Consider the following 22,247-nt stretch of genomic DNA (forward strand, 5'->3'; position numbering starts at 1 on the left):
GGTTAACGAAAATGGAAAGTATCCGTCGACACTTAACCATTTCATCCATTTCAAATACACGGAACAAGATTGAGTTTGCACGCATGTCGTAAGTTTCTGGAGTTTTTCCTGCAACTGGCTTTTTAACCATTCGTGTAAAACTGTTTGTCGTTGACGGACTATGATGACGACGTTCCTGTCCTTATTAATGTGAGCACTGCACCCGCTTTTACGACACGTGACGAAATATCGTTTTCGTATTTTTACGTAACCCAAAGCGCGTGCTTTTTTCTGCATTCTGCATTCGAGTCCTCATTTACCGAAATGATAGTAGTGGTTCTTAGACTAACCCCAGTTTCCAGTATTATAGATTGAGGTTTGATCCACTTTAGATCGGCCATTTGTTTTGGAGAGCTTCGTCAGAGGATCGTGGTCTCAAAGGCACCGGATTTATGGGATCCAAAAAACATTTATCTCAATTGCTAGTTACAAAACCTTTGAGCAAAGAACCCAATCTTCAATAGTTAGAATACTTTCTGTAAGTTGGTGGCTTGAAGAGACATCAGTTTTCGACTTGTATATATTAAGCTAAGCCATCATTATCAAAACAGCAGAAGAAGTGTTTCCTTTAAACAGAAGCACTGAAACAGTCGGTTAAGTAAATCATGACGTATGATAAGGACAGAATAAACCCAGAACGAGTTGTCTGTTTGGAATAAAAACTCTCGATTGTAAAGTTCAAAATATTCAACCATTGTTTATTGTATCCATGGTGATCTTCATGCCACTCTGGCGACGAAGAAAAGAAAAGAAATTGGCCTGCTGGGAAATATGTTTAAATCTAAATTCCCAATTAGAAATAAATCAAATCACATCTACTGGAACAGCGTATAGTTTCGATTTAATACGTAATTGTTAGAAAGTAAAAACCTAATATTTTGTTAAAGAAGGCTTCAGAATTTACGAAATATTGACAAAATTTATAATCCTTTATACTTAGAATTTTGTACGCCAGATGTCACGAAAGTTAAGCTAAAAACTTATATGCCACTTTTATTTCACATTTCACAAAGCTTCAGTGAATGTGTTTTGTCTGGTTAAAGGTTATTCTAAGATCCGCGAAGACCGTTCTCTCGCATGACGTTTGGAAAATTTCGCCATTAACCTCTAAAAATTACCGGACAGCAGCTTCTGTCGGTTTATTTGTTACATATTTTACTGCTTTTATATAAATTTACGATTCAAATGTATTGATGCACATTGTCTCAGTTTCCTTGGTCTATAAGACCCAAATCAAACCGAATTAAAATATTTTCATCTAAAATTAATTTAATATAGTTAATGATTGAAACCGATTTAACATAATCCAGAGCCGAGAATACTTAGTACCAGCATTACTGAAAGAATTCATACAAATCCGTGGGGGCGTTGTAATGTGACGGTCAATCCCACTATTCGTTGGTAAAAAGAATAGCCCAAGAGTTGGTGGTGGGTGATGATGACTAGCTGCCTACCCTCTAGGCTCACATTACAAAATTAGGGACGGCTAGCAAATAACCCTAGAGTAAGTAGCTTTGCGCAAAATTCAAAACAAACCAAAACTCAATAATATACATCGTCGCTTAGCAACAAAACTATCATTTGATTGCTTTTAAACCAACTATGGTTTAAAAGAATTTGTTTCGTTCACGTGCTTTTACGTATTCGTCTTAAAGTTTCTGCTTTCTTATTAATTTAAATCAAACATAAGTTCGTGAAAATATTATAGTGTTAAACAAACAGGAAAAACAACCAACAGATGTCTTTGTTATTTACAATTAACTGAAGTATACAGGAACTTATTTCCGAAGAAAATAGCATGAGGGTTTACATGCTACAGCTTTGGGTTCGATATCCGTTCAGGGCACAGAAATCTTAAAAATATTTCCAGTAAAATATGAAATTTTATCATTGTATTTGTTCTGTACACTTACAAGGTACATGTGTCTTATGTATATGTATATTGATACTTACATTCACACTGGTAAGTTGTTCTAACTAATGCAAACATTTTGTAATGTTTACAGTAAATCAATTTCATCGATTTTAGATCGATTATAAAGAAAAATAAACAGAAACATTAACAGCCAAACTGGTCTAAGACACGTGACTTAACAAAATAGTAATATATATATATATATATATATAATATATACACGTGTGCTCTTTGTTGTTTAGCGCTAAGCTGCACAATGAGCTATCTGTGATGACCTCACCCTTGGGCTTGAAGCTCATGATATATTGGTATTATAAGAGCCCAACTTTATTACTGAGACACTGGGAGGCATTATATACATTTGAATTATTTTTTTAAAAAAAGGTCGTTTTACTTTTTCCACAAACTGCCACGAGATGGCAGGGCAGTAGCACCAATGAAATTATCACCAACTTAAGGACCAAAAAAACTACCGTGCTATGGTTAACTTTCTATGTAAGGAAAGGCTTTTTACAGTTCCGAATGGAAAAGTGGTAAGTATACTGGACGGAACCACTTTCAGCGTGAAGTTGTGTCATCAAACTGTAATATGTCTTTTAACAAAACCAAAACTTGGAAATGTCGAAGAATACAAACTTTATAAACGTCGTAACTTTACTAAAATATTGTACTTTGTGCTTTGTACTTTTTACTTTAGAAAAGCAAACATACAGACTGATATTAATATTTGATTTTTTTGTAAAACACTTGTAGCGTCTTCGTTATATTAGTATAATGTAATGTCAAAGCAGAATTAGTTTTAATGTTGTCTTTAGGGCGTAGTTCAATTGTTAGTATTTGGGGAAAGGGAGGTTAGTGTTTTACCTCACGGATATAAGCTTCTCACAGCTGTATTAAGTGCTGTCCACTGTTTAGTGAAAATATGAAGTAGACAACTGGCATATCCATGGGTACCAACACAATCAAGTTTCATATGACTTTAAATATAGATTCTCTGCTCATTCAGTCATTTAGTGGGAAAAATATTATTTTTAGTGTGCACTTTTACTTTATATAACTTGTAGAGGTCAAAAAATGTTGTCCAGCATGGCTTGACAATAGGTGAGAAAAATTCCATGTTTACTGAGATGAAACGACTTGATTATTAATTTCTTTACATGCCACATGTTTAACAATGCCTTGAAATTCAAGTTTTCTTTGATTTTTCTGAGTATGTTTTGTGTATCCTACATAAGGTGGTCGGATTGTCCAACGAATTATTGTTCTACCCGACGAAAGTATCTAACATATTTACATAACATATAAGGGAGCAGGTCCCCACCTCCTGTTGTTTACCTTCTTTATTTTCCGAGTTAACGTTTCTCGTAATGAATTGGATTGTTTTTGAGAATTGAAAAATGCTACTTACTATTTTCTCAATATTTTGTAATTCTAACTACAGATGTTTACAAAACAATTCATAAGATAATGAATAAAAAAAGGGCATATGTCTCCATAAATGGCCAGGAATGATATAATGGTTAACGTGTCGGGCTGCAGATAGAAGAGTTCGGGGTTCGAATCTTGATGCCTCTGAGTTCACTCTGCACATTCAGCTGCGGGCTCAAAGAGGGGAAAAAAAATCTTGTTAAGGTGGGTATTGTTGACCTAACGTTCTTTCCTTACCGGTCAGTAGTCTTACAGGTCTCCAGTCTGACTTTCTTTACCGGTCAGTAGTCTTACAGGTCTCTAGCCTGACTTTCTTTACCAGTCAGTAGTCTTACAGGTCTCTAGCCTGACTTTCTTTACCGGTCAGTAGTCTTCCAGGTCTCTAGCCTGACTTCAAGTTCGTGTACGAATAAAGTGCTGTTTTGTGTTAAAGATTCCAATTCTTATTTTTTGAAAATAAAATTTTGTTGGTCGATATTTCCATAGGAACTGTCTGTAGTATATATATCTGCTCGTTCGCTTAGCTAAGTTTTAAACTTTATTAAACTTTTGTTTTTAAATTTTACTTGCTTACTGTAAGTTGTATTCACGTGATTCGCTATTGCTATAAGAGGGCTATCTGCGCTAGCCGCCCCTAATTTAGAAGGGTAAGACTAGAAGAAAGGCAGATAGTTATCACCACCCACTCCTAACTCCTGGGTTATTCTTTTACAACGAATAGTAGGATTAACCATAACATTATAACGCTCCGATGGCTGAACGGGCGAACATGTATGGTGTGAGGGGGATTCGAACCCGCGACCTTCAGATTACGAGGCAAGGGCCTTAACCACCTGGCCATTCTGGGCCGTTCCTTTCCTTCTTTATACCTTAATGAATACTAACCCTATATACTAAACCTAAAAACCTGATATGAAAACTGAAACATCGTTAAATACAGTAACTACTCTTCCCCCCCTTGCATTATTATCTTACTTATAAAATAATGTGTTGTTCGACATAAACTGACTCATTTCGATAAATAACTGTACAGGCTATTTAACAAACACACACAAGCTTATGATAAAAATTTTGTGAATCGAAATACACTTCGTGGCGCTGATTTCCTCATACTCTGATGAACGACCCAGTTAACAGAGAACTATAGTATAGTTCCTCACCCCTACCTCACGTTGTTTCAGGTGAGGACACACGGGAAAACGTCAGTGGCCAACAATTGTGGGAATCGCAAAGTGACTTAGTGATTTATCCTACTATGAAGGAAGTTAAGTCCTGTATATAACAAGAACTGTGATACAAAACAAGACGGCTGCTGCAAGTTTAGGCTAAATATATGAACCAGTAGCCAGTCAGCCACCAGTGGAAGGGGCAGATGGGGACTATAAGTCTAGTAAATGAAGAGACGCGTGAAAAAGTCCCCGCCAATGGGTTGTTCGAAACCGAGTACTTAAAAAAATAGGTGTGTCTGGCTCACCAACAGTTTCTGTTGTTGTTACTCTTAACTGTTTGCTCCATAAGGCTTTTATAAACTGTTTTTCAAGGGCATTGACATGCTATTTGCTGCTGACGAGCGGGGACATTGAAGAGGGGGCAGGTCTTTGTGGTCCGTTTGGTGCCCTAGTTTAGCTCCTTCACCAAGTTTGACTCAACGCCTTCACTGAATCAAAGTGCCCACTGAGCCGGGTAATTGCTTCATTCGGGCCATGTAACAACCGGAGACCCATCCCCTCAGAGCCAACATCTGCCTGCTGGGCGCGATATTCATGAGGCACCTATTTTAAAGTTGAGGTGGAGGGGAGGTTGGGTTGATGAGTGTCCAGATGCCGGAATGGAAGGTAACATACTTTTTTCAAGTATCCTCTGTCGATAGTACAGTGGAAATGAAAAACTGATTTACCCCCGAACCCGAGTAACTATTAACACAAGACCAAAGCACCTCGGTTATTAACTCCTTTCGTACAACACATATAACAGCATTTAAATACTCTTTTATACACTGCTGTTTCCTGTTTAACATGCTTGTTTTGCTTTTATAATTTTTGCGCAAACCATGATTTTCAACAACAGCACCTACCACCAATTCTTCGATTTACTCTTTTCAGACCCCTATAGTAGGGTTTGACTGTCACTTTTATAGCACATCCACGATCACAAAGTAAAAAAAAAAAAAAAAGCAAGATTTTCCAGTAACGGGACGCGTACCTTGAATTTCGAAATTCATAGTCTGGGCGCGTTACCCACATGGCTTCTATTTAGAACAATCTTACGTGGGATTAAACTAGTGAAATATTTAATACACATTGAATTGTCTCTCTTTAATTTTCACTTTGTGATGGTTTTAAAGTTTATTGTAACTTACCTCTTTTAATCTCAAGCAAAGAAGCGAGGAATGAAGTCCGTGACAGCGACTCCTAGAGGCTTTATTTGGCTGCGACAGACAAGAGTTACTACATTATTATGAAATACGGTGTAGTCTGGGAGTGTAGTTTTGACACTCAACAGATTTTTTTTTCCTTTGCCTCCAAAGAATGTTTAATGCAACGTAATCCTAGAACTCGTTTTTGAATAGGATTAACTTTGAAACCATTATTGTAACCATTATATATGTTTGTACACGGCTTGGGTGGTCAATGCTAGTACCCCCTCACTCCGTGAGAATAAGGGCAGTAATCTTGGATTAAGTCTAGAACCATTTAGCTCTATTTTCAAAATTTTAATCCGATCTCAATACGAAAGATCACTATAATAATGGGAATCGAACAACAAAGTTAAAATAAGACCGTTGAGGAGAGCCATTTGGAGTCGCCATCTAAGCACGTGAGCCTTAAGCCAACATAAAGAGATTTAAATCTTCCCCCCGAAATATCGTTTACCGGCTTCTTTGTTTGACAGATCCAGCGTGGTTCTACTCGAGACAGGCTTATTATATAAACTTTGCAATTTAAGAAAAGAACATTCAACACGAGCTTCTAGAAAAGCCTCGAGCAGGTGAGAAAGGTATTCCATTCCAGCTGAACCCTAACATAAACGGTTTAAAGTAGTATTGAACCTAGCAGTACCATTCGGTTTGTTTGTTTAGAGTTAAGCACAAAGTTAAATGAAGTAAAAAAGAAGGAAGAGAAGAGATAATAATAAGATTTAACTTGTCTCATGGGCTACTAATTAGTGCCTTATCACCATAGTAGGAGCTGAAATGGCAACTTCAGGAAGTAAGTTTGTAAGTTTTTCTTACTTACCCTTAAGTGGTAGAACCTTATTATTATTACTTATTTTTCTTTTCTTCGATTCTTCATTACTTTGAAGACCAGTCACCTTCTCACAACTATCTGCAAGCAGTGAAGGATGATATAGATTTGGAACGTTGTGGGCTTGGGCACTCACATTTCGCTCACCTAACTTATATTATTTCTATTATTTTGTTATTTGATTATTATATCATTATTTTTTAATTTCTTTATGTGAGATTGGCGAACGAAGGTTAAGACTGATAGGCGGTGTATCCCCACTGCAATGTGGGTCCTACTTCTTTAGTCACCTCCGAAACTAAGGATACATTTTATATCACACGTTACGGGCCTGTACTCTGGGGGTCCTTTTGATTTGTGCAGCGTTTTAGATTTTTGTTTAGGTTTCTTTTTGGTTTAAAACAAACTAACATTAGTCAGAGGTTTGGATTTGCTGTTTTTCACGCAGTCCTTCCTTTTGAATGTATTTTATTTTATTTAAATGTTGAATATTAATATTCTATACATATTAGAATACATGATAGAATACTATATTCACACCAAACAATGTTAGGCCACTGACTGGAGGGTTTATAACGTCAAAGCATAGTGCATTCTGAGAAAAGCCATAGATATTAGTTTTTCAAACACATAAATTCTGTTACGTCAGAAACGCCTTTACGCACAGGACTAGGAGAAATTAAATATTCTAGAAAATCAAGTTTTATAAATGGTAAGAATATTTTCAAACGTTGTAATAATTCAGTTAATGTCGAAGATGATAATAAATCGAACTCTTTGGAGCATTAGACAATGAAACAGTAAACACACTTACGTTAGTATATTTTCCATTCCTTGAGCCACCTAGTAGTAAAATTTCAAACTAATGTTTATAAAATCTTATATTTTTTCCATCTGAATTCGAATAAACTGAACTGACGAGCAGTTTTTGGAATTTGTAATTTTTGGCGATCTGATCAGATAAAGTTTTTTTTACACTTCCTTTCATATTATGAAAAAAACAGTTAATGGTAAAAAGGAAAAGTCTGAATAATTATTTATTATAATGCTTCAAATTTCAGTTCCTGACATTACATATCTTAATGATAATAAACGTAGTTCAATATATATATAATAAAATCAACTTAGTAACGTGTGTTAGCAGCTTTTATCACCCTTCCACGTTAAACAAACATTAAGTGTTTTGATGGAATTTTGATCACAAGTGCCCGGATAATCCGCATTCAAACATCATTGATATAATATCCGTTAGACTTCGGTAAATGATTAATAGCAAGGTAAACAGTGCCACCCTGTGGCGAGCTGGTTAATTAGGCTTGACCTACAGAGACACCAAACTTGCTACATGATTACGATGTTTACCAAGAGATTAGAACAGCTCTGCTAATATCCTCTTATACGTTATTATACTAATTGGTTCCAACAGCCCTCACAACTCGTTAGTGAGAGATTCATAATCGCAAGGCGTATCAAGTACGGCCTATAACTTTCACGAGTTCAACTAGGCTTAACAAACTAGAAGAGAAAGGATTGTAGAGTGTATTACCTATCCATCAATCTTCTGATTGTGATAGTTTAAGCACTGGTTTTTCATAGATGGAGTAATTAGAACAGAAATAAGGTCACGGTTTGTTTCTGTATATATATATATATATTTACATCTATAAGACCATATAATACAACAGTAACTTTCAAGCGGATTGTGTTTGTTCTACAATGGGCTATCAGTGCTCTGCCTGTCGCGGTTAGCACAAATAGCCCTCGAGTAGCTTTGTGCGAAATTCAAAACAATAAAAAAACAATCAAACCTTCAAAGATTGGAAAACGTGTCAGTTTGACCTTAAAGTGTTATTACAGTTATTGTTTTATATAAATAAAGAACACGGTGGGCTAGCTTTTCTCTGTCCACCATAGAGGAGTAAACCTGGAACTTGAGTTCTGAAAGTCGGTAAATAACCAACTGACCAAGGGTCGAAACAAAAGAAAAGCAAGATGATAAATGAATGATAGAACTTTTTGAGCCGCTGAGAGCGAAAGAAGGAAAAGCTGTTCGATACAAAGGAAGTTTGTTTGTCTGTTTTTGAATTTCGCACAAAGCTACACGAGAGCTATCTGCGCTAGCCGTCCCTAATTTTACAGTGTAAAACTAGAGGGAAAGCAGCTAGTCATCACCACCCACCGCCAACTCTTGGGCTACTCTTTTACCAACGAACAGTGGGATTGACCGTCACATTATAACGCCTCCATGACTAAAAGGGCGAACATGTTTGATGGGACGGAGATTTGAGCCCGCGACCCTCAGATTACGAGTCAAGCGCCTTAACCACCTGGCCATGCCAGGGCCTAAAGAAGAAGTAAAAGATTATTTAATGTTGCAGTAAAAAGGTAGCCGAACAGCCGGTAGTGAAAGAAAGCGTCTGAGAGTTTGAGTACGATATTTACTCCAAGGACGTGAATAAAAACAACTAAGGTAAAGCTGAACTAAAAAGGGTCGAACGAAAGAAGTAGAAACTATTGAAGGAAAGGATGGCGTAAAACAACAGAGAAGTAATGCAAGAAAAAAGGGTACATTTGGTACTTAAAGTGTGAAGGAAAAAGGGTACATTTGGTTCTTAGAAGTGTCAAGGAAAAAGGATACATTTGGTACTTAGAAGTGTCAAGGAAAAGGGTACATTTGTACTTAAAAGTGTGAAGGAAAAAGGGTACATTTGGTTCTTAGAAGTGTCAAGGAAAAAAGGGTACGTTTGGTACTTAGAAGGTCAAGGAAAAAGGGTACATTTGTACTTAAAGGTGAAGGAAAAAGGGTACATTTGTTCTTAGAAGTGTGAAGGAAAAAGGATACATTTGGTACTTAGAAGTGTCAAGGAAAAAGGATACATTTGGTACTTAGAAGTGTGAAGGAAAAAGGGTACATTTGGTACTTAGAAGTGTGAAGGAAAAAGGATACATTTGGTACTTAGAAGTGTCAAGGAAAAGGGTACGTTTGTTTAGAAGTGTCAAGGAAAAAGGGTACATTTGGTTCTTAGAAGTGTCAAGGAAAAAGGGTACGTTTGGTACTTAGAAGTGTCAAGGAAAAAGGGTACATTTGGTTCTTAGAAGTGTCAAGGAAAAAGGGTACGTTTGGTACTTAAAAGTGTGAAGGAAAAAGGGTACATTTGGTTCTTAGAAGTGTCAAGGAAAAAGGGTACGTTTGGTACTTAAAAGTGTGAAGGAAAAAGGGTACATTTGGTTCTTAGAAGTGTCAAGGAAAAAGGGTTTGGTACTTAGAAGTGTCAAGGAAAAAGGGTACATTTGGTACTTAGAAGTGTCAAGGAAAAAGGATACATTTGGTACTAAGAAGTGTCATTGTTCGGTAGCGTAAACTGCCATATATACAAAATGTCCTACACTGTGAACAATGGCAGACCCAAAGTGGTTATCACAGCAACCTACGGTTAATCTGGTGCCATCTGTGGCCAACCACGTTCCCGTTGATGGATTGTTCATGCGGCCACGTGACAACATTTAATATCTTAAAGCTTTATATGTGGCGTGTAATTACCATAACATTGTCATTGCTGACTGTTGAAAGTAGCCAAGCTGTTAATTTTTATGCGACCTACGATTGAGAGGAGGAAAATCACCTTCCCAGCATACGGGAACGCGCAATAAGCGCGCGTGCAACGGGCAGGGTACTGACTTGTTCTTCCGCGAGCTGACTGCGTGATATTACGCTGTACTTCAAGCTGTTAAACTCTGTAACTTGTTAATTGGGTGATTGATGTACATGGCCCATAAGGCTGGACAAACAGCTTCTGACGTAATGTTTCGCAAAATATAGTTTACAATTACATGTACCGCTGATAACTGAGTGTTTATAGTGTATGCCACTGAACTTAGAACAAAACAACAGATCGTAATTAAATTGAATATTGATTTAAAGACGCTTTATAAAAAAACAAAACCATAAAGGCGGGAAGTTGTTTTTTTCAGATGTTTTTGTTTGTAGTTAAGTATAAAGCTACACAATGGACGATCTGTGCTGTGCCAACCACAGGTATCAAAATCCGGTTTTCACCGTTGTCAGTCCGTAAACGTGCAGCTGTGCTACTAGGGGTGAATTAAAAATCTTAGCCTAAAACAATATATATGTATATGAATGATTAGTCGTAGACGAACCACCTAAGGACACCCACCCCACCCGGGTACATACACAGTGTTTGGTTCTGTTTGCACACGAAAAGGGGTATGGAAACGGATCAGAACATGAAGATTCCAGAATCCAGAGGATGGTGCAGGGGGGGGGGCAGTAAAATATGCAGTATTTGGGGAGCGTTTAGTTATCTTCCTCGTTGTTATTTCTTTGGTGAGAGACAGCGTCATGTAGGTAACGTTATTTGAGTTAGCCTTTGAAGTTAAACTCTGTTAGCTTTAAAAGTGTGAGAGAATTTGGACGACAAATAAATAAATACGCAACCATATTGAATTATTAGTAATATATAATACTGATCCGTAATAACAAAAAACACTGATCCGTTCTCTAATAACAAAGCATTGATCAGATGTGTGTTTAAAAGAAAACATTGATAAGACGTGTGTTTAAAACAAAGCATTGATAAGACGTGTGTGTAAGACAGAATATTTATCTGGTGTATGTGTACAATAAAACATTAATCGGTAATTGTATATTACACTATGTAACAAATTTTTTACTTTTTCTTGTTCCTGGACAGAAAGTGTTATTTTCTAATTGCTTATGCCTAAAGTAAATGAAAAAGACCTATTTTTCTCTTCTAACTTTGCTTTTGTGATCTGGTTAGTGAAATTTTCAAATTTACCCATTTTCCAGAACATTCCAGGTAGATTCAGTGCTCAGTATGAACACATAGACCTATCTTATTTTATCAAAGATGACATCAAAAAGCTACAAGCATTCTCCAGGCGCATTCTGCTATGTATGTGGCCAATTTATCAAGATAAGAGCGAAAACGTACTTTGTGACAACATCTACTGAAATGTGTGAAGCCTACAAGGTATATTTCGGCATGTCTGTCGGGGATCAAGATAAACCCTGCGAGCACTGCAAAAAAAATTCTAGAAGAAAAAACGGACAATTTTTGTTTGCTTGAATAGTAAAATTTTATATTATACAAATTTCAGACCTTTAAAAATTTAAATATCTTTCGGTGTACCTTAAAGAAGAATACAGCAGCGTTAGGACTTTGCCAGAAGCCTTGAAGTATTGAAGTATGTTGAGTATGGCTGGGAGGTTATCAAAGACTTCAACATGGTGGCATTCTGATGGGTCTCCAAGGAGTGTTTACCAGGTTTCCCTGTTATCTTTGCCTTTGGGACAGCAGGGACATCGCAGCACACTACAACAGGACGCACTGGCCACAACGGACCGAGTTCTCTGTGGGGAGGCACAATGTCAAGTGTGAACCACTAGTGGACCTCCAGAAGGTGTTGTTCTCACCATTGCACATAAAATTGGGTCTTATGAAACAATTGGTCACAGCTCTTGATAAGGAGTCTGCAGCCTTCAAGTTCCTTCGAGACTTCTTCCCTAAGCTGTCTGAGGCAAAGGTCAAAGCTGGTGTCTTCGTTGGACCACAAATAAAGAAGACCCTGAAGTGCACAGAATTCCCCAAGAAGCTCAAGGAAGGAAAAAAAGTTTGGTGCAGCTTTGTCGCAGTGGTTCGGGGCTTTTTGGGCAATCGCAAGGCTGAAAGTTATGTAGAACTGGTTGAGGCTCTGGTGAAGAACTACGGCAAAATGGGCTGCAGGATGTCCCTGAAAGTCTGTATCCTTGACGCTCATCGTGATAAATTCAAGAACATGGGAGCATACTCAGAGGAGCAAGGCGAGCGCTTCCGTCAACTGGACTTTGAACGCCGCTACCAAGGAACGTATAATGAAAACATGATGGGAGACTATATTTAGGGGCTGATACGTGAAAGTGATTTACATCACAGTCTCAAAAAAAGCTACTCGCTTCTAAACATTTTGTATAACTTTAGTTATAAACCCATGTAAATCTTGATTCATATGTTGTTTTATTCAGACCGTATATAAACGAAAATGTGCAAATTTGCCCGTTTTTACATAGAAAATAGATTAATTTCTAAATTTCATTATTCAGGTCACAAAAGCAAAGTTTGAATGGAATAATGGCCATTTTCTGTACTTTTACAACATAAGCAATTAAGAAATAACACATATTATCTAGGTAACACAAAATTTGTGTTACCTAGTGTTATTTGTGTTACATAGTGTTATTTGTGTTACACAGTGTTATTTGTGTTACACAGTGTTATTTGTGTTACACAGTGTTATTAGCTAGTGAATTTTGTATCTTATTCCTGATGTTGTTATTTTTCTCATGCACATGTTTTAATAACACAGATGTTATAAACATAGTCTAAAAGTGTGATTACCGTTGCTACGGGCTTCGAAATAATATATAACACACACATACACAAAAATATTAATATTACCATGTATTTTCTGAAGTTAGCTAACAAACGTATCATATAGCATACAAACGATTTTTTTTATTTTTTGTACTTATATGTCATGGTTAAATAATAAATTTCGGAACATGATTTTATAAGTTATGTCACTGTACTGTGCTTGTTCTCCTTGAATGGCTTTGGTCACTAACAGGGAAATAACAATTAACGTGGAGAAATTACAAAATAGGAATTCCTTGTTCTATAAATAGCTACCTAAACATTTCTTTATTGACAATGTTGGAAACACCCGAAACTGACCATCAGTAAATCATACAATATGAGATTAAGAACCAACAATCTTAAACCAACATTATTAGATGAACAATGAAAAATGTTAATCCAACAATATGAGATTAATAACCAACAATCTTAAACCAACATTATTAGATGGACAATGAACAATGTTAATCCAACAATATGAGATTAATAACCAACATTATTAGATGGACAATGAACAATGTTAATCCAACAATATGAGATTAATAACCAACAATCTTAAACCAACATTATTAGATGGACAATGAACAATGTTAATCCAACAATATGAGATTAATAACCAACAATCTTAAACCAACATTATTAGATGAACAATCAACAATGTTAATTCAACAATATGAGATGAACAATCAACAATGCTAATCTAACAAAAATAGATGAACAATCAAGAAGGTTAATTCAATAATATTAAATGAACAATCAACAATGTTAACCTAACAATACTAAATGAACAATCAACAATGTTAATCTAACAATACTGGATGAGCAATCAACAATGTTAACCTAACAATATTAAATGAACAATCAACAATGTTAATCTAACAATATTAAATGAACAATCAACAATGTTAACCTAACAATACTAAATGAACAATAAACAATGTTAATCCAACAATATTAGAAGAACAAGCAACAAGGTTAATCTAACTATATTATATGAACAATCAATAATGTTAATCTAACAATATTAAATGAACAATCAACAATATTAATCCTACAATATTAGATGAGCAATCAACAATGTTAATTCAACAATATTAGATGAACAACCAATAAGGTTAATCCAACAATATTAGTTGAACACCAATAAGGTTAGCCCAACAATATGAGATTAATAATAAACAAGGTTAATTTAACAATCAACAAGGTTGATCCAACAATATCACATTAACAATCAACAAGGTTGATCCAACAATATCACATTAACAATCAACAAGGTTGATCCAACAATATCACATTAACAATCAACAAGGTTGATCCAACTATATCACATTAACAATCAACAAGGTCGATCCAACAATATCACATTAACAATCAACAAGGTTGATCCAACTATATCACATTAACAATCAACAAGGTCGATCCAACAATATCACATTAACAATCAACAAGGTCGATCCAACAATATCACATTAACAATCAACAAGGTCGATCCAACTATATCACATTAACAATCAACAAGGTCGATCCAACAATATCACATTAACAATCAACAAGGTCGATCCAACAATATCACATTAACAATCAACAAGGTCGATCCAACTGTATCACATTAACAATCAACAAGGTTGATCCAACTATATCACATTAACAATCAACAATGTTAACTGAACTGATATAATTGAAAGTTTTCTTTGGCGAAATATGTAGAATGTTTAGCTAACGTTGTCTGGTCCAACTTATCACGATACTAAATAAATAAATAGAAAAAAGAGAGACTATTTAAAGATATTAATATAATGCACTTGGATTACAATTAGCAGAAGTTGAAATATTTTAGTAAGAAAGCATTAGCTAATAACAGTTAAAACAAGCAGTAATGACACAATAAACTCTTTACTACCTCTCACCCAAACAACCAACATAACACGCACAATCCACAGAGCAAAACGCTCAAGTCAGGCGTGACCCAGCGGCTATAATCTTGGGCTGCAGGTCCAAAAGTCCAAAGCAAAGACATCCCTGAACATGCTGCAAACTTCCAGCGAGTGAAGGAGGGACTTTATACAATGCTAGATTATTCCTTTATTTGGTTCAAAGAGCGAGAGAAAATCCCTGTAGCTGAGAACGCAGATGTCGATTTTCCCTCTGGTCAGTAATTCAAAATTAGAAACAAATAAATCTTAACCCACAGAAAGAGTTTCTGTCTGGTGTTTAGCTCATGCGCACTTAAGTAATTGTTAAGGTGAAGGATCCAGTTGAATGACCAAAATCTAACAGCTTCCACGAATAGCTAAATAAAAAACGAAGGAAGGGAAACTAAAAATGAATATAGTTTTTATGTTTGCATATTTTACTCATTACACATAAAATATGCATGCCTATTACTCTTCACCAGAAGTAAAAATTAGAAATATTTTGATCTATTCTCAAGGTTATGCACTTCTAGAACAGGTCTGAAAAATTTCGTTCAACAAATTTGCCTACATTTTATTTTAGTGCCCCTCTTTGTCGAGCAATTAAAAAAATGGCGTCGTACCCTTTTTCTTAGTGACACGGTACAAATTTATTGTGCACACTTTCGAAAAGTTTGATTATTTAAAATATATTTTTTCTTTAAAACGAATTTTAAAATAGCATATTTCACCATTGTTTGCTGCTAGGGAAAGCAACTTAAAAAATAAAATGTAAGCATGTCAGTTGCAGTAACGAATGGTGGACTAAGCACTCGCAACGCGAGTGCACAGCGACCACGGCCAGCAGATTCTTACTTTATCCACCACAAACGTTAATTATATATTTATCACATTTTATTCAGTGTAACTTAGTGACGATTCTTAGGAGCATTAAGAGCCAACCTGAATGTAAATTGAGTTTTAAAGAACATAAATTAAGTAATACAATTAGAGTGATACAGAGTTGTTACGCTTATTACACACCACCTACTACTTGAGTTAAAACAAAAGTTTGGCCTTTTTTTTTAGCTCAAGCATACAAATATATACGTACGTAAACAGGCACACAGTATAACACGTAATAATCGAAGAAATGGTTTTATATTAACTTCTATACGCAAAAATGCTTTCTAAAATAGTTTTTATTAGCAAGTCGTTTTGTTGACAATATATGTATTTCTAAATATTTGTTTTATTTTTTTCGAATATTTTTTTAGGTTTTGAAACTCTAGAGTTGTATGTATACAAATGCTTATTCATGCGCATTTAGGCTCACGCACATTTGCACGGATTGTGCTATATTTATTCATTAGATCCGTTTGACAAAAGCGTTGGGTCTGACTAAAATAGCAGTACGTCATCTTTGTTGAATAAACACCGTGGATGTTGTTGTTGTTTTTTCCCAGTTTCTTTGACAGCGATATCTTTGTTAAGCGGTATCGATCTAGCGTGTGAGTAAACATGACAGTATGCATACATATAAATATTATACCAATACTCTGATTAAAGACTTTTGTCAGACAAGTTGTTCAATGCAGGCGACAGTGTTTCATTACATTGGCGGCTACGATATCAAACCCATTAAAATAACACAATGTACAAGATAAATCATGCAGTTCTATGCGGATTCTTACTGTATATTCAGATGACACAAAAATACAATAGCTCTGAATCACTTGACAATCACACTTCTATACAATAACCAGGCGTTTACTTTTAGTTGTAATGACAGTAATGGTAGCTTAATGCCATTACTGGGTGTTCGCTTACTATGAATACAGTTTGATGTGACGTCATTATTGAATGTTTCTTATTATGAACACAATGTTATGTGTTCATGACGTCATTATAAAACTCTCCTTTATTGTCAACACAATCTGATGTGACGTACTATTAAACTCTCCTTTATTTTCAACACAATCTGATGTGACGTCATTATTAAACTCTCCTTTATTGTCAACACAATCTGATGTGACGTCATTATTAAACTTTCCTTTATTTTCAACACAATCTGATGTGACGTCATTGCTGAATTCTGTGTGGCTTTGCGTTTAACAACAAACAATCCAAATCACAATATATACTTGATTATAGACGTGAATATTTAATGGTTTAAGTTTTTATACCGGTTCAGGACTTCTGATCACTTTTTGTTTCTTATATTTCATGCACTATTTTATCAATAAAACTCGTTAATGGTCGTCACATTGTAACGCCTTCATGAATGAAAAGACGAGTATATTCATTGATGGGATTCAAACTCTAATTACCAGCCCGTTGTTTTACGTACTGCGGTATTTTGTTCTCTGTATACCTGATAGTTCAGTTATACTTAACTCGTCATGCATTCAGTTGTTTATAATCATATACAGTATTAATGTTTAACTTCTGGATTCTCTGAGTTCTGAAACATGTACAACTTATAAAACATAAGTCACAACATAGTTATGAAAACAAAAAAATATACATTAAACCTTGCATACTGGGTTAAAATTGTAAAAGGAAAAAAGGTTTTAAGTTGTTTTAAGTCATAAATTATAAGAAAAATAACAATTTATGTATGGAATGAACAAAACAATGTATTCATACACCCTAGTATGTTAGTGGAACTTGAACATGAAAGTGGCAATTTTTGTATATACACAAATCATGTTTTTTTTTGTAGTTAAGCCCAAAACTATACAATGGACTATCTGTTCCAACTCCACCATGGGTCTTCAAACCCTGTTTTTAGCGTTATAAGCCTTCAGACTTATGAGGCACCTTCCTTTAAGATGTCAGTTCACAGATAGGTAGATTACAAGTGATTGGATACGTTCCTTTAAGATGTCAGTTCACAGATAGGAAGATTACAAGTGATTGGATTCGTTTCTTTAAGATGTCAGTTCACAGATAGGTAGATTACAAGTGATTGGATACGTTCCTTTAAGATGTCAGTTCACAGATAGGTAGATTACAAGTGATTGGATTCGTTCCTTTAAGATGTCAGTTCACAGATAGGTAGATTACAAGTGATTGGATACGTTCCTTTAAGATGTCAGTTCACAGATAGGTAGATTGATAGTGATTGGATACGTCCCTTTAAGATGTCAGTTCACAGATAGGTAGATTACTAGTGATGAGTTGACTTCCTTTAAAATTTCAGTCCATCGTAGCTATCGTAAATTTGAAAGAAAATTGTTGAATGGGCGGTTTGTCAATATCCTATGAAATGTTAAGCGTACACGTACATGACTACACATAAACACGTCTAAAATGCCAGAACACTTCCAAGACACATTACAATTATTTGAGATCGACCAAATATGTTTTCAGAACATCGCAAAAGCAAAGTTTCTAGGATTGTGAAAAAAAATGTAACAAATTCAGGGTAAATTCGTTGCATTTGGTTTGATCAAGTATGAGTTTATTTATTTTTGAATTTCGCGCAAACCTACACGAGGTCTATCTACTCCAGCCGTCCATAATTTTGTAGTGTAAGTCTAGAAGAAAGGCAACTAGTCATCACCACCCACAGCCAACTCTTGTGCTATTTTTTACCAACGAATAGTGGGATTGATTGTAAAATTATAACGGCCTCACATTAAAAAAATGTTTTACAATTTTGTCGCTAGGAGATTAATGAAAAATAATGTGAGAAAGTCTGAGGCCTGGTATCGTCTGGTGGTTAGGGCTCACGACTTGTCGTCGCCAAACGTATTCGTTACTTCTCGTTTGTGAATTTGAAACTAAATTTCTACAAGTAAATATAATTTTTAAAGACCATAAACTTATAAACGTCTTTCCAATTGTTGGATATTATTGTTATAATAAGTTATATATATGTGAATGTGCGTATATGTTGATAGCTTCTTTGCTGTTAAGCCTGAAAGCCATCAAATTTTATACATGTAATATGTTTCTGTACTTATCTACCCCATTAACTGTTTGTGGAGATGTCGAGCTCAGGACATTAATCAATGGATAAGAAAGAAGTACTAAGGTGACAAATACCCCTGGTAACAAGGGTAGATCAGTGACAACACAACAAAGAGGAAACCTAGATTAACGTGCCGAGACCATGTAACCTGAAAGTATAATGCACTCTCGATAGAAGAGCACAATATGTTTGGCTACTAGGTCTACACCTGAGCGCAGGAACTCCCCGTTACTACACAGACTCAAGCTAGATAAATGTTTTTTAGATCCTGCTCGAGCAGTGGAATTCGTGTGATGGTGTACAAATGCACGATTGATGGTTGGCTTCGTTCGTCCTGCTACCAATTACTTACCATAATATTTTAAACTTTGCAATTTTAAAATTTCTCGCATGCATTTAGAAAGAAAACTGGTGTTCTGAGTCAGTTCTTCGGTGAGTTGTTTCATCTTTAACCGCTGCTCAAACAGATCACTTTAACAGGAATTTGAATTGAACAAATTTAAATATACTGTGTGAAAATGATCTGTTCACACTTTTGATCAAATGTACGTTGGATAAAAAAATCGAATTTGAAAAAGATACGATGGAACACAACTGTTTTCAAGGAGCTATTTTTAGGAAGTATGTTTTTTAATATTTAGTTATTTTGCCTTCTGTTGTATGATGTGAAACCTAGCAACGGATGCAAAGTTTAAGTTTCAAATCTAACATGAAGGGTACGTGAGTTGCACCAATTTTAGCGTTATAAGAATGGCAGTCAATCCCTTAGAATGGATGGGAGGTGATGACGGTATACTAATCGCTTTTCCATTGGATTAGTAGTTGAAAGTTAAGGACGGCAGAAAATGAAAATATCTCAGTAACTTTGCCATAAATACAAAATTTATTATTACAATTCTAGGGAAATGTAATAGATTTCAATAGTTTGATCTTGTACATTTTTCTTACTATTTTTAATTTTAGATTAGGCTTACGCTTGGGTAAACGATTAACCAAGCCAACCATTATTTGAAACATATATAACAAAACATAATATATCTCACATGAATTTTCTTACAACAAACCAAACTATTAATTTTCCTTAACTTTTCACACATTCAAACTTAAAACTAACGTTTTTCTTTCTGACATATGATTGATAGACTTTGTAATTATAAATTTATTTTAGACGTACAGGCCTTAATTAATTAATCTTTAATGGATTTTTTCTTTTTTCTTCATGATCGACGCTACATATGATTTAATAACGCTTCTTAGTTTTTGTTTATCAAATCAATAATCACGTATGACACGAATTTTACTGCTAGTTTGTGGTTACATTCGAAAAGTGAATTTAGAGCTTATTTATGTTTACAATAATTTAAAGATAAAAGATATGATGCATTAAGAACGTTCTAACTACATATACATGGGCCGATCCTGGAGAGGGCGCAACCAACAAATCCCCCAGAACAACAGCAATAAAAAAAGTTTATCTTATCTCCTGATTCTCAATAATTCGAGTGAAACGTCTCTATTCGTGTATTTTCTCCACAATTTTGACCAATTTTGCTCATAAAATGACCAAAACTCGCAGCTGACTGTTCTGATTTTAATTTAGTTATCCTCGTGTTATATGTAGTCCGTAATATTTGGTGCTAGCATCTTGAATTATTAGAAGAAGTAAGTAGGGCACCAGTGTGAAAAGTAATGAATTTCGACGAAAGTTTGGTAAGTTGGATGTAAGTAAAATGATTGCAATGAAAACGATGAAATAATTGACGATGACGATAAATAACTGGACGAAAAGAAAGGAAGGTGTTAGAGCGGTTCGAATACACAGGAAGTATTCCTTCAAACATATCTACTGACACTATAGTATTGTTACTGTTGACTATATCCGTAAGGAAGTATTCCTTCAAACATATCTACTGACACTATAGTATTGTTACTGTTGACTATATCCGTAAGGAAGTATTCCTTCAAACATATCTACTGACACTATAGCATTGTTACTGTTGACTATATCCGTAAGGAAGTATTCCCTCAAACATAGCTACTGACACTATAGTATTGTTACTGTTGACTATATCCGTAAGGAAGTATTCCTTCAAACATATCTACTGACACTATAGTATTGTTACTGTTGACTATATCCGTAAGGAAGTATTCCTTCAAACATATCTACTGACACTATAGTATTGTTACTGTTGACTATATCCGTAAGGAAGTATTCCTTCAAACATATCTACTGACACTATAGTATTGTTACTGTTGACTATATCCGTAAGGAAGTATTCCTTCAAACATATCTACTGACACTATAGTATTGTTACTGTTGACTATATCCGTAAGGAAGTATTCCTTCAAACATATCTACTGACACTATAGTATTGTTACTGTTGACTATATCCGTAAGGAAATATTCCTTCAAACATATCTACTGACACTATAGTATTGTTACTGTTGACTATATCCGTAAGGAAGTATTCCTTCAAACATATCTACTGACACTATAGTATTGTTACTGTTGACTATATCCGTAAGGAAATATTCCTTCAAACATATCTACTGACACTATAGTATTGTTACTGTTGACTATATCCGTAAGGAAATATTCTTTCAAACATATCTACTGACACTATAGTATTGTTACTGTTGACTATATCCGTAAGGAAGTATTCCTTCAAACATATCTACTGACACTATAGTATTGTTACTGTTGACTATATCCGTAAGGAAATATTCCTTCAAACATATCTACTGACACTATAGTATTGTTACTGTTGACTATATCCGTAAGGAAGTATTCCTTCAAACATAGCTACTGACACTATAGTATTGTTACTGTTGACTATATCCGTAAGGAAATATTCCTTCAAACATATCTACTGACACTATAGTATTGTTACTGTTGACTATATCCGTAAGGAAGTATTCCTTCAAACATATCTACTGACACTATAGTATTGTTACTGTTGACTATATCCGTAAGGAAATATTCCTTCAAACATATCTACTGACACTATAGTATTGTTACTGTTGACTATATCCGTAAGGAAATATTCTTTCAAACATATCTACTGACACTATAGTATTGTTACTGTTGACTATATCCGTAAGGAAATATTCCTTCAAACATATCTACTGACACTATAGTATTGTTACTGTTGACTATATCCGTAAGGAAGTATTCCTTCAAACATATCTACTGACACTATAGTATTGTTACTGTTGACTATATCCGTAAGGAAATATTCCTTCAAACATATCTACTGACACTATAGTATTGTTACTGTTGACTATATCCGTAAGGAAATATTCCTTCAAACATAT

Source organism: Tachypleus tridentatus, chromosome 1 (assembly GCF_004210375.1).
Source record: "Tachypleus tridentatus isolate NWPU-2018 chromosome 1, ASM421037v1, whole genome shotgun sequence".
Classification (NCBI taxonomy): Eukaryota; Metazoa; Arthropoda; class Merostomata; order Xiphosura; family Limulidae; genus Tachypleus; species Tachypleus tridentatus.